The sequence below is a fragment of the Cnephaeus nilssonii genome (genome assembly GCF_951640355.1).
Source record: "Cnephaeus nilssonii genome assembly, chromosome: 14".
In the NCBI taxonomy this organism is placed as follows: domain Eukaryota; kingdom Metazoa; phylum Chordata; class Mammalia; order Chiroptera; family Vespertilionidae; genus Cnephaeus; species Cnephaeus nilssonii.
The window spans coordinates 24,325,487-24,339,888 of record NC_137085.1 but is presented as its reverse complement, the minus strand read 5'-3'; the positions used below and the strand labels follow the sequence as shown (position 1 = coordinate 24,339,888).

Genomic DNA, 14,402 nt, shown 5'->3' with positions numbered 1-14,402 from the left:
TGTCCAGTCTGTAGTGTTCGTTACATTCACATTGTTGCTCAACCAATCTCCAGAACTTCTTTTCTCTTGTAAAACTGAAACTCTAGATCCATTAAACAACTGATCATTCCTGTCCCCGCCCCCCCCCCCCCCCCCCATCAACATCACCACCCTGGAAACCACCATTCTACTCACTGCCTCTGTGAATTCCACTATCCCAGGTGACTCTCCTTACTCATATAAGGAGAGTCACACAGTATTAGCCATTTCCTGACGGGCTTATTTCACTTAGCATGATGTCTTCAAAGTTCATTCATGTTGCAGCATGTGTCAGAGTTTCCTCCCTTTTCAAGGCTGAATAACAGTCCATAGGCCAGTGGACACTTGGGTTGCTTCCACCTTTTGGCTGTTGGGAATAAAGCTGCTTTAAACATGAGTGTACACATATCTCTTCGAGACCAGGCTTTCAATTCCTTTATGGCCCTTTTATTAATGCAACAGTTTTACTGAGATAGAATTTACATCCCGTACAAGTCACCTAAAGTTTACAATCCAGTGTAGTTGGTGATAGTCACAGAGTTAGAATAGTAAATGTCACTTTGGGAGAGTGATGTGGTAATTTTTCTAAAATGCCAGAATCTGAGGGGGCAGATGGTTTTTAAAGCACCAGAATGAAGCCTGCGGCAGGAGCCTTTCATTTCCTCGGGGGACTTTTTTTAGACGCTCCTCCTCACTAGGCAATGTAAACTCCGTGTGTTCTAGGGAGACCAGAGTGCCTGCCTGGATTCAAGTCTCCAGGGTCAGTGAATGTAAAAGTATCCAAATTCTAGGCCTTAGCGATACCACCCCTTTGAGACAAAAGAGTAAAATTGAAGCTTGAAATGTGGCCAAGAACTTGAGGCTTTCCTTGTCTGAGGAAGCAACTCTGTGCAGTTAGGATGCTGCAGAGGCAGGGGCAACTGGAAAGAAGGGGCTGCAGAATTTCAGAATTACTGAGTGGCCAGTACTTTTCCGACAGGAAAGAGTTACTCTGGTCCGCAGTGACCGCCCAGTCCCCACATTCCTTCAGCGTGGGTGCTGTACTGCCTCGTCAGTGTTTTCTCTCCGCCTCTTGCTCAATCATCTCAAAGTTCAATTTTCCCCTCACTATCTAATCAGAATTGTTGGTTATTTATGTCATTAATGATCCCGGCATATTTCTCACTTTTCCTTATCTCTGTTTGGCCTGTAGTTTGGAAGGCATTGTGTGCTGGGGAAAGAGCCATGGGTGGGAGGCACCAGGTCTGGGTGGGGGTCTAGCCGTGCCGCTGGTTAGCTGTGAAACTGAAGGAAATCACTCTCTCAGCCTCCCTTCCCTGATGTGTGAAGTCGGCCTAGCAATACCACCCCTGTCTAACTTTCCCTTGTTGTTGCGCTGACTGAAGGGTAGCCTCTAAATCAGCGATTTTCAACCGGTGTGCCGCAAGAAGTTTTAAAACACGCAATACCTGACGATTTAGTGAGGGCACTGACCTCTTTTCCCTTAGATTTTCAAATAAAATATGACCACACCCGACACAACAATAGCCGTCTGGTGTGAATGAGTCAAAATTATACCCATTTTTTGGGTCAGATCGGCCAAAAATAATTATATATTTCTTGATGTGCCTCAGAATTTTAGTAATTAGTTTCTCTGTGCCATGAGATGAAAAAGGTTGAAAATCACTGCTCTAAGTGCTATGAAAATGATAATTACAAAGTATTATAAACTATGTCACTTCACAGAAGCAGACATTACACTGCACACACACACACACACATTTAAAAATCAGAAAACAAAATTCTGGCCCTGACTCTACCCTGAATAGCTGGATGACATTGCCCAAGGGCGGTCATTGCCATCTGTTGAGAGCCTCCTCCTTACAGGCCTTTTCTGGGCACTTCACATAGAATATTTCTCTCAATTCCCGGGAAGTCAGCAGGGTAGGTGTTGTTTTGGAGAGGAGGGAGTTGATCCCATCTCTGCCTCAAGGTCACATTATTGTAAGCACCAGGGCAAGGACTGTACAGACTCTAAGGTCATCCTGGGACTTTGAACTCATCATCTATCCAGTGAAGCACAGGGTCTCCTCCCCCCAAAACTGCATGTTTTTGACATTCCTGGTTATCATAGAACAAAGAAAATTATTTTGAAGAATAATAGAAGAACTTAGGTTAGACTACAAAATGTTCTTTAAAGGAAGTGTTGTTGAAATGGATTATTTATTGATGAGAGTACTTCAAAATACTGGCTTGTATAAGAGAAACTAGGAGGTTCCAACCCCTCGCCTCTTCCTCCCCTATGATTCTTTGGGTTTGCTTCATCTCATCTCGGCCCTCTTTGGGAATGAAGGTGCCAGGCTGACCAGATCTGGAGTTACACTGTCCTGGAAGGCTGGGAAAAAATACCCACCCGGACACTGAGGGGCAGGTAGCTAGCCAGCATATCTGCATATGGTGGACCAGTCAATTGTTTAGTGACCTCCTTGGTGCCACCTACGCTCCCACAAAATGAAGAACAAGTCACTCAGCCTCCAAGGTGAATGAATCCAGTCACCTACAAACTCAACTTTCTGCCCTACCCATAAAATTTCTTGGTGAGTCAATATAATTCAGTTATTAAGAATGTGGACTTTGCCCTAGACCAGTGGTTGGCAAACTCATTATTCAACAGAGCCAAATATCAATAGTACAACGATTGAAATTTCTTTTGAGAGCCAATTTTTTTAAACTTAAACTTCTTCTAATGCCACTTCTTCAAAATAGACTCGCCCAGGCTGTGGTATTTTGTGGAAGAGCCACACTCAAGGGGCCAAAGAGCCGCATGTGGCTCGCGAGCCACAGTTTGCTGACCGTGGCCCTAGACAGTTTGGCTCAGTGAATAGAGCTTTGGCCCCCAGACTGAAGTATCTTGGGTTTGATTCTGGTCAAGGTCACGTATCTCGGTTGCAGGCTCAGTCCCTGGACCCAGTCAGGGCACATGCAGGAGGCAACCAATCAATGTGTCTCTCTCACATCGATGTTCTTCTCTCTGTCTCTCCCCTTCCACTCTCTCTAAAAATCAATGGAAAAATATCCTCGGGTGAGGATTAATAGCAATATAAGCAAACAAACAAAAGAATGTGGACTTTAGAGTCAGCTAGAACTTGTCCTCCAAATTCCAGCGCCGAGCTTCCTACTTCTGTGACTCTGGGCAAGTTCTCTAACCTTTTTGAGCCTCAGTTTTCTCAGCAAACTTTCCTAAAACTTGACCTATAACAGTGTTGGAGGATTGTATTGAATGAACAAAAAAGCAAAATGCCTGGCAAAAATTAAGTATTATATAAATAGTATTGCTATCAGCACCATCATCCCTTTCTCCTCTCCATACTCTCCAAATTCTGTCACCAAAGAGGAGTGGTTCCAAAAGTTTTGCTCCCACAGCACCCAACCTCATCGACTATGTTCTTTACTCTGAATCCCTCATCTCACTCCCAGCCACCAAAGCTTCCTCCATTTTATATGCAGATAAATTAAGCTGGACCCTGAGTCCATCTCAGCAGTTGCATGCTCACACCCAAGAAGAGGTACCCTCTCCCTCAGAGGGCAGTCAGGAGCTGTAGGTGAGGAAAGATTGTTTCCCCTGTTATGTGAATCCAAGGAAAGTATGACTTAATCACTGAAAGAGATGAAGAGAGGAAGAAGCAGGTTAGAGGAGACTGGAGAAATTGGCAATATTATTTGTGGAAAGTGTAAAAGGGAATGAAAGAGGGGAGATAAACAAAGAGATAAGGCCACGCACATGCTGCCAGAGTCAGAACAGACTGAGCGGCAGGAAGGGCCACCTGCGGGGAAGGCAGACAGGCTGGCTTCATTCGCGAGATGGCTGGCTGGCCCGCACCACGGCACCCCCGCCCTCTGTGCCACAGCTGACTGCGGGCCTGCGAGGCCCTGCTGGGCTGCCAGATGGAGGTGTGAGCGAGAGGCTGGAACAAGTTATCTCCGTGGCAGGGAGCCCAGGGAGGTCCTCATCCCATCATGGCACCCAGCAGAGGAGGCTGCACGCAGACGGATCACGGCCAGGCAGCAGGTGCCCTGGCTCCTCGGGGGCAGGGAAGGGGCTGCATTTGCCCTTTTTTAATGTTTCCTGCGCAGGGCCTGCCCTCTTCTGCCGCTCATTTTGGCGACTCTCCTTTGGGTCATTTGTCAAGTGAGAACACAGATCTTTGATCCCAAACATGGGAAGAAAGAAGGCAGTCACTTAATAAAAATAATTCTATTCGGGAATGTTTTGATCAGAGAACAGAAACAGTTTCTTCTTGCTAGAGCTCTTGCCCACGTGTGGGCAGGTCATTTCAGCAGCCATTTTTCCAGTTCCCTCCCCTCTCCCCCAAACCCTTAAGGCACGGTCTCTGGGATCTTTTCCTTCATTCCTTCTCCCTCATCCATCCTGAACCCATGAGGTTAGCCATTTATTGTTGTTCTGCAAAAGTGAAGGTCTCTTTTGAATCTAGTAGGGAAGAGAAGGCAAGATCACAAATAGATATAAATAACTCCAATCTCAGCTCGGTTGTCCTTACCTTTTTATTTTAATTTTTTAAAATATATTTGTATTGATTTCAGAGAGGAAGGGAGAGGGAGAGAGAGAGAAAAACATCAATGATGAGAGTGAATCATTGATTGGCTGCCTCCTGCATGCCCCACACTTGGGACCAAGCCTACAACCCAGGCATGTGCCCTTGACCAGAATCGAACCTGGGACCCTTCAGTCCACAGGCCGACGCTCTATCCACTGAGCCAAACCAGCTAGGGCCTCCTTGCCTTTTTAGATCCAGATAAGATTGTCTTGAACTTCCATTCTATAACCTCCAGAGAGCCCAATGCCTTCCCCCATCTGGGCGAAATTCCCAGGGGTTTCTCTTATCAAGGCCACACTGAATCAGTTCAGTCGAGCTCATGGATCATCCCCCAGCCTCAGTGCATCAGCCCTGTCCATGCCAGGGTGACCTAGATGGAAAACGACTCCTACATTAGATTTCCACAAAAGACAAAAGCAAACAGTTTCACTTACACAAAGGCCCGGCCGTGTGTGGCTGAGCGTCAACCTGTGAACCAGGAGGTCTCAGTTTGATTCCCAGTTAGGGCACATGCCCAAGTTGCAGGCTCAATCCCTGGTGTGGGGTGTGCAGGAGGCAGCCGATCAATGATTCTCTCTCATCATATCTCTCTCTCTCTCTCTTTTTCTCTTCCTCCCTCTCTGAAATCAATATATATATATTTAAAGATAAACTGAAGTATATTAAACTTTTAAGAACTTATTTGAGCAATTCCAAATGGTCAAAAGCACTCCGACCAAGGAAGCTGGGCAGAAAACTTTCATAGCGAAAAGGTGGAAGTAAAGTAAAGAAATTCTTGGTTGGCAGTAGCTTAAAACCTTGCAGGCTGTGAGTGATTGGTGTCCGTAGGTTTTGATTTCGTAGCCATGAAGCACTTACAGGCTTAGGTTTTGGGTTTGCTTATGTAGACCAGCAGGGTGTTAGAGTGGCCTCCTTGTTTAATTGATTTAACAGCAGACATAGCTAAAGGTTTGCAGAGAGAGGGAGGAATTACATGGTGGCCACAGAACAATTTGAAATTGAGCATTAGTCATCCCTATTCTTAAAAGTCCTTTGAAACACCCCACCAGGTGCCAGATGGGCTGTCCCACTCAAGGTGGCGGGCTCAACTTCTCTCTCTCCTCTCCCATGTCCTCATTTCCTTCCCTACAGATTGTCGTTAGAAGTCAGAACTGTTTTTACTCTACAAGGTGAGGCAGTATGCCCAACACACTGCTAAATCTTTGTAACCCCAGACAAATCAACGTGCTGGGCTAAGGGGCAGGGCCATCCACTCCCCTAGAGACCAGCCACTCAGCAGCCCTGAGACCTCCGCTAACATACCCCACCTTCCTTAAAAGGCACTTGGGTCTGACATCACAATTTTGGTTCCTCTTTTAAGTATCTTCCAAGGTTATGTGGTGAGGGCCACAAGAGAAGCAAGCCCCCTTGTGAGTTCAGAGAAAGATAGTCTCTTTCTCTGAGATTGTCAGAGAAGAATGCAAATGAGTTTGCACTACCAGTTAGGAGTGGAGGGTTTTCTGCTCAGAGACAGAACGTCAGCTGTGCGTTTTCTGTGGACAACGGAGGATAGAGGTGGGTGCCGGGCTGTGATGAGGAGCAATCCTTTCATGGGTCTGTTTTCTCCTCTCCTTCTGCTCTGTGACTGTGGGAGGAGAACAGAAATAGAAAACACCAAAGAAGAATTAACAAAGGACAAGCATTCCTTTATACCCAGATGATGTAATATTGTTTTCCATTAGTGGCCCTGCTAGCTAATCATTTTTAAGAAGAAAGGCAAAGGGCAAACAGATATGGACAATTCTGAACCCTGAGCTATTTTGTCAGAGACATTCACCTCCTTTAAATTCGGTTGTAAAAATCAAGCCCATACAGGGTGGATGTTCTTACATGTTTGCTTAAAACCTGGAATAGCTTTGCTTTAAATTAGGCATGTATCAATGATATTTTTACCTTGGCCAAGGAGGAAGTCTAGTCAAGGCTAGAACTACTTGGCTATGAACATACAGGCTACAACAAGCATGTCAAAATCAAAGGCTAACATGGGCCAAATAAACAAGGTTTAAGTTTATGTGGGCCACAAAAAAATAAAAGCTTCAATTTGCATAGAAACGTAGGTTTCTTTTGATAGAGACATGCTGAATACAAAGGGCTGAAATAAATGAGTAATCGTTAACATAAAATAATAGAACATTTTAATAAAAATTAATATTTTTTCTTGAACATTAAACTTACCAGACACCAGCCCTAACCGGTTTGGCTCAGTGGATAGAGCATCGGCCTGTGAACTGAAAGGTCCCAGGTTTAATTCTGATCAAGAGCATGTACCATGATTGCGGGCACATCCCCAGTAGGGGGTGTGCAGTAGGCAGCTGATCAATGTTTCTCTCTCATCAATGTTTCTAACTCTCTATCCCTCTCCCTTCCTCTCTGTAAAAAATCAATAAAATATATATTTAAACTTACCAGACACTGAATAACTGCACAATTAATAAGCGTAAACGCAAATAAACCTATTTTTCTTGTTCTCTGAAAGTGAAATATTTCCTGTTGCACACACCAAACAAGTCAGTACAAGACTAATGATGTGGCAATCAGTTGCTAAAATATTCACTGCTAGTATTAGTGGAGAGAAATGCTGCACCTGTGCATAAGGCGCGTAAGGGAAATGAATGCAATATGATTATAGTAATCAGTCATTAGCGAGCATTGTAGTTCGTTATTAATAATTATGTATAACAGGGTATTGTAAAAATTAATGTTCTCCAGGACCCATGTCAGAGGGGGTGGGAACTTCATCCTAATATATAAAAAGCCAGGGTCTGTCACGACCTAAACGACCAGACGGATGACCAAAAACTAGGCTAAGGTCCCGACTGGCATGGCAGGAGTCAGTCCTGGGTCCCAGCCGGTGCGGCAGGAGTGAGTCCTGGGTCCTGGCCACCCATGGCACTGTGGCAGGAGGGAGCTGTGGGAACAGAGCCATGCTGCCATCAGACTGGCCTCTGGGTCCCTCCCCCGGGCCCGCAGGCCCAGGGAACCAGAACTATGCTGTGATGGGACTGGACCCTACCTGAGGGGTCCCGGATTGTGAGAGCGTGCAGGCTTAGCTGAGAGACACCCACCCACCCCATGAGTGCACGAATTTTTGTGCACCGGGCCTCTAGTATTAAAGAAAAGCTCCCATAGCTTGGCTATGGCAAATAATGCTGCAACAAATATAGGGGTGCATCTACTCTTTCGAACTAGTACTTTGGGTTTCTTCAGATATCTACCCAGAAATGGAATCTCTGGGTCAAAATTGTTTAATTTTTTTTTTTAGGAACCTCCACACTGTTTTCTATAGTGGCTACACCAATCTGGATTCCCACCAACAGTGCATGAGGGTTCCCTTTTTCCACATCCTCACCAACCCTGTTTGTTGATCTTTTGATGATAGCCATTCTGACAGGCGCGAGGCGATATTTCATTGTGGTTTTTAATTTGCATTTCTCTGATGATTAGTGATATTGAGCATCTTTCCATATGTCTACTGACCATCTGTATGTCCTCTTTGGAGAAGTGTATATTTAAGTCTTTTGCCCATTTTTAACTGGATTGTGTGGGTTTTTTTGGTATTGAGGTGAATGAGTTCTTTATAAGTTCTAATCCCTTATTGGATTAAATATTAGGAGGAACACTTTTAATCCCTTATCGAATTAAATATTAGGAGGAACACTTTTATTTTTTAAAAAAATATATTTTTATCGATTTCAGAGAGGAAGGGAGAGGGAGAGAGAGATAGAAACATCGATGATGAGAGAGAATCATTGATTGGCTGTCTCCTGCACGCCCCCTACTGGGGATCAAGCCCACAACCCGGCATGTGCCCTTAACTGGAATCAAACGTGGGACCCTTCGGTTCGCAGGCTGAAGCTCTATCCCCTGAGTCAAACCAGCTAGGGCAGGAGGAACACTTTTAAAGTATATGATTGTCTGACCACTATGTTATATACCTGAAACTAATACAAAATAATACTGAACGTTAACTGTAATTGAAAAAGAAAAAAGAAAAAAAAAGAAAGGCCTCAAATTCACATGATATGTTATGGCCAAATGAATTATATGTAGTTATGGCTTTATGTGTGATTTCAAAACCACTAATTTGCTAATGTACACATTCAAATTATACCATAGTTTTGGGACTGTGGTTTTGCTATTTCTTCATTTTAAATTATACTACTGGAAGCTTAAAATGATGGAAGTAGCTGGATTTTTCTTGGCCTCTAAGTGGCCCTGTCCCACACCTGTCTTGATTGCTTGCATATATGTAAATATTTATTTCACAACAATGGAGTATAAAGTTGGGTTCCCGTCTCCTAATTATTTATCAGAAGATCATCTGAAAGAAATACTGAGAGAGGATATTTGGAAGAATATACAGTCCATCCAGTCCGATGATATCAGAGCTACAAAAAATGGGCACATTACTAACCCAGGCCTACACCTTTCTTGCTGGGATAGTTTTGGATGAATTAGCATTAATGTGCTTTTGGGGTGATGCCATCTGACTTGCCCGAGGGCCATCATCAAAAATAGATCTGTCCAACTCACTCTGGCCATCGTCCAATAAGATCTCATCACAACGTGGGCTCATTGTGAATTGCTCAGACAATAATTCTGACTCAAGAAGAAACAGAAATAACCATAAAAAAGTTAAAAACTGAAGTTGATCTTACCACAAGGAAAATTCTAGGGACACACACTTTTATTGGTTTGTTTTAATCATGGAACAAGTGCTTCTGGTTTTACTTAATATACTACTCCAGAATACAGAAAGAGGAGACACTACCCAACTTATTTATGAGACCAGCATAAACTTGAAACCGGACCTGACAAGATGGCACGAAAAAGGAAATTTATAGCCACTCTCTTTAGTGAACGTCGATGGAAAAACTCTACACAAAATCTTAGCCAAGTTGAATACAATAACTTGTAAGAGTGATTGTGACATGGGTTTGTCCTATCAGATCACTCCGATTCCTGCTGTTGCCAACAAACACCTTAAAACTACCTTGCTCAGCCAGGAAGTTTGTTCAAAGAAGCAATGATCTTTTGTGCCCCAGTGACCTCTTGTGGTTAATGGACTACCTGCTGGAAAATCCACGCCCGGAGGATCCCTGGCTTGTTGCCTCCTGAATGTTCGTCCTGAGGCTACAGACATGGGCCACGGGGAACCAGGAATGGGACTTGGCCTTGTTTCAAACACACTGACATCCTTGGGCATCATTCCAATATGCGTCGTCTCCAAAATAAGCTGAGGAAATAGGTAAGAAAGCCAGATTTTCTGTTTCTTAAACTTGCCTTTCATGTCTCTTTTCTTTCCTTCTTTCCTTCCTTCCTTCTTTCCTCCATCCCTCCCTTCCTTCCTTCTTTCCCTCCTTGCTCTCTTTTCTTTTTTAATTTAGGTGAGGAGAGAATAGTGTAATGAAGCATCAATCGGACTGGAAAAATAAATAGCAGGGATAGAACAGGCATGGTGATATAAACGTGTGGACAAGGGTGCTTACTGCAGAGCTGATTTGAACAGAAAATTTTAAAACAATACATAAGCATCCATTAGTAGGAGATATGTTAAGTGATTGTATTACATTCATACAATGGGATACTATAAAGGCATAAAACTGTACATAGGCACCGTACACACACAGGTGCAGGGGCTTGGGTGGGGTAGGGGGGGGGTTGGATAAAGAAACTGAGTTCTATCATGACTTGTAGAATATCCTGTGTTTCCACATTGGGTTTGTGTTTCCATGAGAAGAGAAAGTCACCAAAATATTAACAAGAGTGGTTATAGCTGAGAGGTGGCGTTAGGTTTTCTTCCCCATTTTCTCTACTTTTGTGTGTGTGTGTGTTGCAACGATTCCCGACTTAGGCAGCACATTGAAAACCTGAATGCCATTCCCCTCTAGAGCAGTGAAGCCAGAATCATTGGGGTCAGGTCCAGGTGATTCCAATAGGCAATCAAGTTTGACACCAGTGTTATATCGTTTGATTCTTTCACCAGTATACTTGCTGGTGGCTGACTGGGTTCCAGGCTCTGCTACTAAGGATGGAGAAGACCTAGCCACAGTCCTTTTACCTGTAGGGGAGGCCAAGCTTTACCCTCTTAGGGTGTCCGGCTGGGCCTGAGAATTAAACCGACATAAGACATTAACAGGAGAAAAACAAACAAGTTTTTCCATGGACGTGGGAGGCCCCACAGGAAAGAGAAACCCCAAAGAAGACCCAAACACGTATCCGAGGTCAAAGATGACAAGACAAAGGCACTCGGGTTAGGACAGTTAATGGTGACAGGGATGATAAGGGTGAGTTTATCCAGGTTTGTACAGATTACTCTCACCTCGCCTGGCGCTCTGGAGATAAGAATTTTTCTTTCCTCCTGGTCTAGGGAGGACATCTTTCACGAGGGAGTTTCATCTCCTGCTTTCAGGAATGAAAAGGGAGATCGGAGCGCCCGTTTTTCCATCTGCTGTTTTTTGCGGTGCCTTTAACTCAAAATGAAAGTGGCATTTTGGGGGGGGGGGGGGGGGGTGACATATTCTGGTTTACATATTCTGGATCACTGGTGCAGGGGAGAGATGGCTGTACCGGAGCATAAAATGTGGTAAGTACTGTAAGAGGGGTCCGCTCGAGGAGGAAGGGGCTGGCCAATGCCCCTGGAGAAGGGAAGTGAGGTCCCCGTTCATTAAGCCTGCGGGGAGCCCAGGACGGAGAAGCCAGGCCACAGGCTCTGTCCTCTAGGGGGAGCTCGAGGCGTTTCCCTCGGATGTCTGGAAAGAATGGTGTTTCTAGGAATACTGCGTGGGGAGGTGCCGGCCACACCCTCTGTCCTCTAGGGGAAGCTCAGGATTTTTCCTTCTGATGTCTGAAAATAATTAGTATTTCTAGGAAGGACACAGCTTACGTGGAACTGTGTTCAGATAAATGCTCCCGTGCCTCTGGGTGTTGGGGAATCTCCCTTTTTAGATGGTTTCTATTTCATTGCTTCTCTCTTTGCTCCTGTGCAGCTTTGGGATCCTCCTCCCACTTGAAAAAGTTGTTTTCTCCACTTGGAAGACTAGGCAAGAACCAGAGGGAAGTCCCCCATTTAGGCACAAGTCACATGGTCTAGCCCAGGGGTCGGCAAACTCATTAGTCAACAGAGCCAAATATCAACAGTACAACGATTGAAATTCCTTTTGAGAGCCAAATTTTTTAAACTTAAACTTCTTCTAACGCCACTTCTTCAAAATAGACTCGCCCAGGCCGTGGTATTTTGTGGAAGAGCCACACTCAAGGGGCCAAAGAGCCGCATGTGGCTCGAGAGCCACGGTTTGCTGACCACAGGTCTAGCCCAACTCACAAGAATGGAGGATGTCAAGATTTGGGGACGATTCTGTTATGACTGGTCACTTATACACACGCGCTAGGGGGTGGCCTTTGAAAGGAGCTGACGGGGCAGGATTCAGAAATTTGTGACCCAGACATACTCATCAAACTCACCACAACCAACAGATATATTTAAATCTTTTTCATTTTATTTGTTTATTATTTTTTTTATTGTTGCATGACTACACGATTTGTAGATTCGAGGTCCTCTTGAGTCTTGCAAAAACTTGATTTAGAAATTTTCTAAAATGTATTTGTTGCAGCAACCTATGTTTTATAGGAAGGTTTTCTTTGATTCTTAGATTGACTCCCTCCTCTTTACCTCATGTACTTTTATGCTCTATGAATGTTTCCATTTGCACAGTCTTACGCAAGGAAGCCTAAGTGTCTCTGATTACATATAAAATTAAGATGGAGTCTCTCAAAGTTTGTGTGACATCCAAAAGAAGAGAAATTGGGCAATTTTCCCCCATTTAATTTAGCTTTTATTTATTGTATAGAGCACGAGCAGAGCAGAGTTTTTGGACACCTATGACAATTCAATATGGAGTCACTGTCAATCAAGACACTTATGTCAAGTGCCATGTCAATCCTGAGGGAATGGGGTGTAATGGGAGCACCGTTAGGAGGGGCCCAGAACACCCCAAATCACAAGTGCGACACTGGGATAAGGACTCCATCTGGACACCCGTTATTCGTGGGACCTCCGCCCCTGGTGGGCTATAAGAACTCAGAGCTCCAACCACCCAACGCTCAAGCATTGCTTGTTCAGTAACTCAAGCCCAGAAAGGTGAGTTGATTCTTGAAGAAAACGACATTGAACTTGTATCAAATTCATCTGCTTTATTTCAGCAAGCCACAACAGTGAAAAACAAGGACATCAGAAAATGTTTGGATGGTATCTGTGTTTCTGAAAAAGGAACAGGTCAGCAGCTGACGAATAAGATCTAAGTTGTCCAGCTATTGAAACAGCAAGATACCGAATGATTCCTCAGACTTATTTGCCATATTTTAAAGCAATTAAAGTTATGTATTGGGGGGGGGGGGGCGAGTAGTGTGTAGAAATCATAACCTTCAGTTGTTAACTAGTTAATCCCCATTCCGATTTGAGTTTATCTGTACTTCCTTGAAACTGGCAATAATAACCTTACTGTTTCCGTGATGTTTCATGTTCAGTTGCTCAGATGGCCTCTCCTATCAAAAAGAAAATGCCATCCTCTGGGCGTTCCTCTAGGAATCTAACAAGCTTAGCTTCTCAAAGCCCTTTGACCGCTCCAAAACAATTCATCTATAACCATATCTTTTCAAAAGGCTCTTAGGACCTAACCCTGTGACTATATAGTTAAATAAATCTAATCTAAATAAAATAAATATCCATGTTGCTTCCATTTCTAAATATCATAGAGAGTGTCAAGAGCAGGAAGAATATTAAAAATCTTGCTGACTTCCCCCGGCAACAGGGCAGTCACAGCTCACATGTTTCCCATGAGCTATCCACATACACGTCTGCCTGGCTAACGGAAGCCCCAGATGGCTTGGGTGGTGAGTAGAAAGCCTGTGAGGTTAAAAAAAAAAAAAAAAAAAAGGCTCCCACCCGAGCCACAAACAAATGCATTGTGACTGGGCTATTATCCCTTTTCTCTTTGCCTGTGATTAAAATCAGGCAGGAGACAAAAGGAGCGGTCAGCGGGAGACTTCCTGAAATTGTTCTTGGAAAAAAACACGCACTATTTCACTAGGAAAAGCCTTTCTACCTCATCCCTTCCTTCCTGCTTTTGAATGTGGCGACTCTGTTATTTGAAGCTGCAGTACGCATGCGGTGGCACGAGATGGCAGAAGAGAAGGGCAGACTGAGTCTGAGTCCTTGATCACATCCTTGTGTCTGCTTCTCCAGACTCCTTGTGAGTGAGAATATTAAACACCATTATCGCCAAAGCCCCGAGAGACTGGATGCTGTTATTTGCAGCTTAATGCACCTTGATGCTACAGCCTCTACAACCGACTCGTGCACTGAAACTAACCTGCAAAATTTACAACATACTTTCCTGACATATGAGAGTGCAAAACACTCCACACGCCTCTTTCAAAGAAATAGACTGATAGCATCATTTTTTTTTTTTTTCATTTGAGCTGACCCATCTTTGGCAAGTAAAATCAGAATTTTCATATATAAGCCAAACTATCCCATTTTCTTATGGGCAAGTGGTTAGAATCTATTAGAAACTATTGCTTCCTAATTGGTCAAAAATTACATTTGCACCTGGCCGATGTGGCTCAGCGGTTTTGTCGACCTATGAACCAGGAGATCACGGTTTGATTCCCAGTCAGGGCACATGCCTGGATCGTGGGTTGGGTCAATCATTCTCTCTCATCATTGATGTTTCTATCTCTCACTCTCCT

At 44.1% G+C, this 14,402-nt stretch overlaps 1 long non-coding RNA gene across 1 annotated transcript; it reads right to left on the bottom strand.

Annotated features, from left to right (window-relative positions):
- Nucleotides 1-233: 233 nt before the first annotated feature.
- LOC307110786 lies at nucleotides 234-9,858 on the bottom strand. The gene is made up of 3 exons (XR_013814491.1): nucleotides 9,723-9,858; nucleotides 6,092-6,237; nucleotides 234-385 (listed from the first exon to the last, which is right to left on the bottom strand). It is a non-coding gene; the product is annotated as an uncharacterized lncRNA (long non-coding RNA).
- Nucleotides 9,859-14,402: the final 4,544 nt, after the last annotated feature.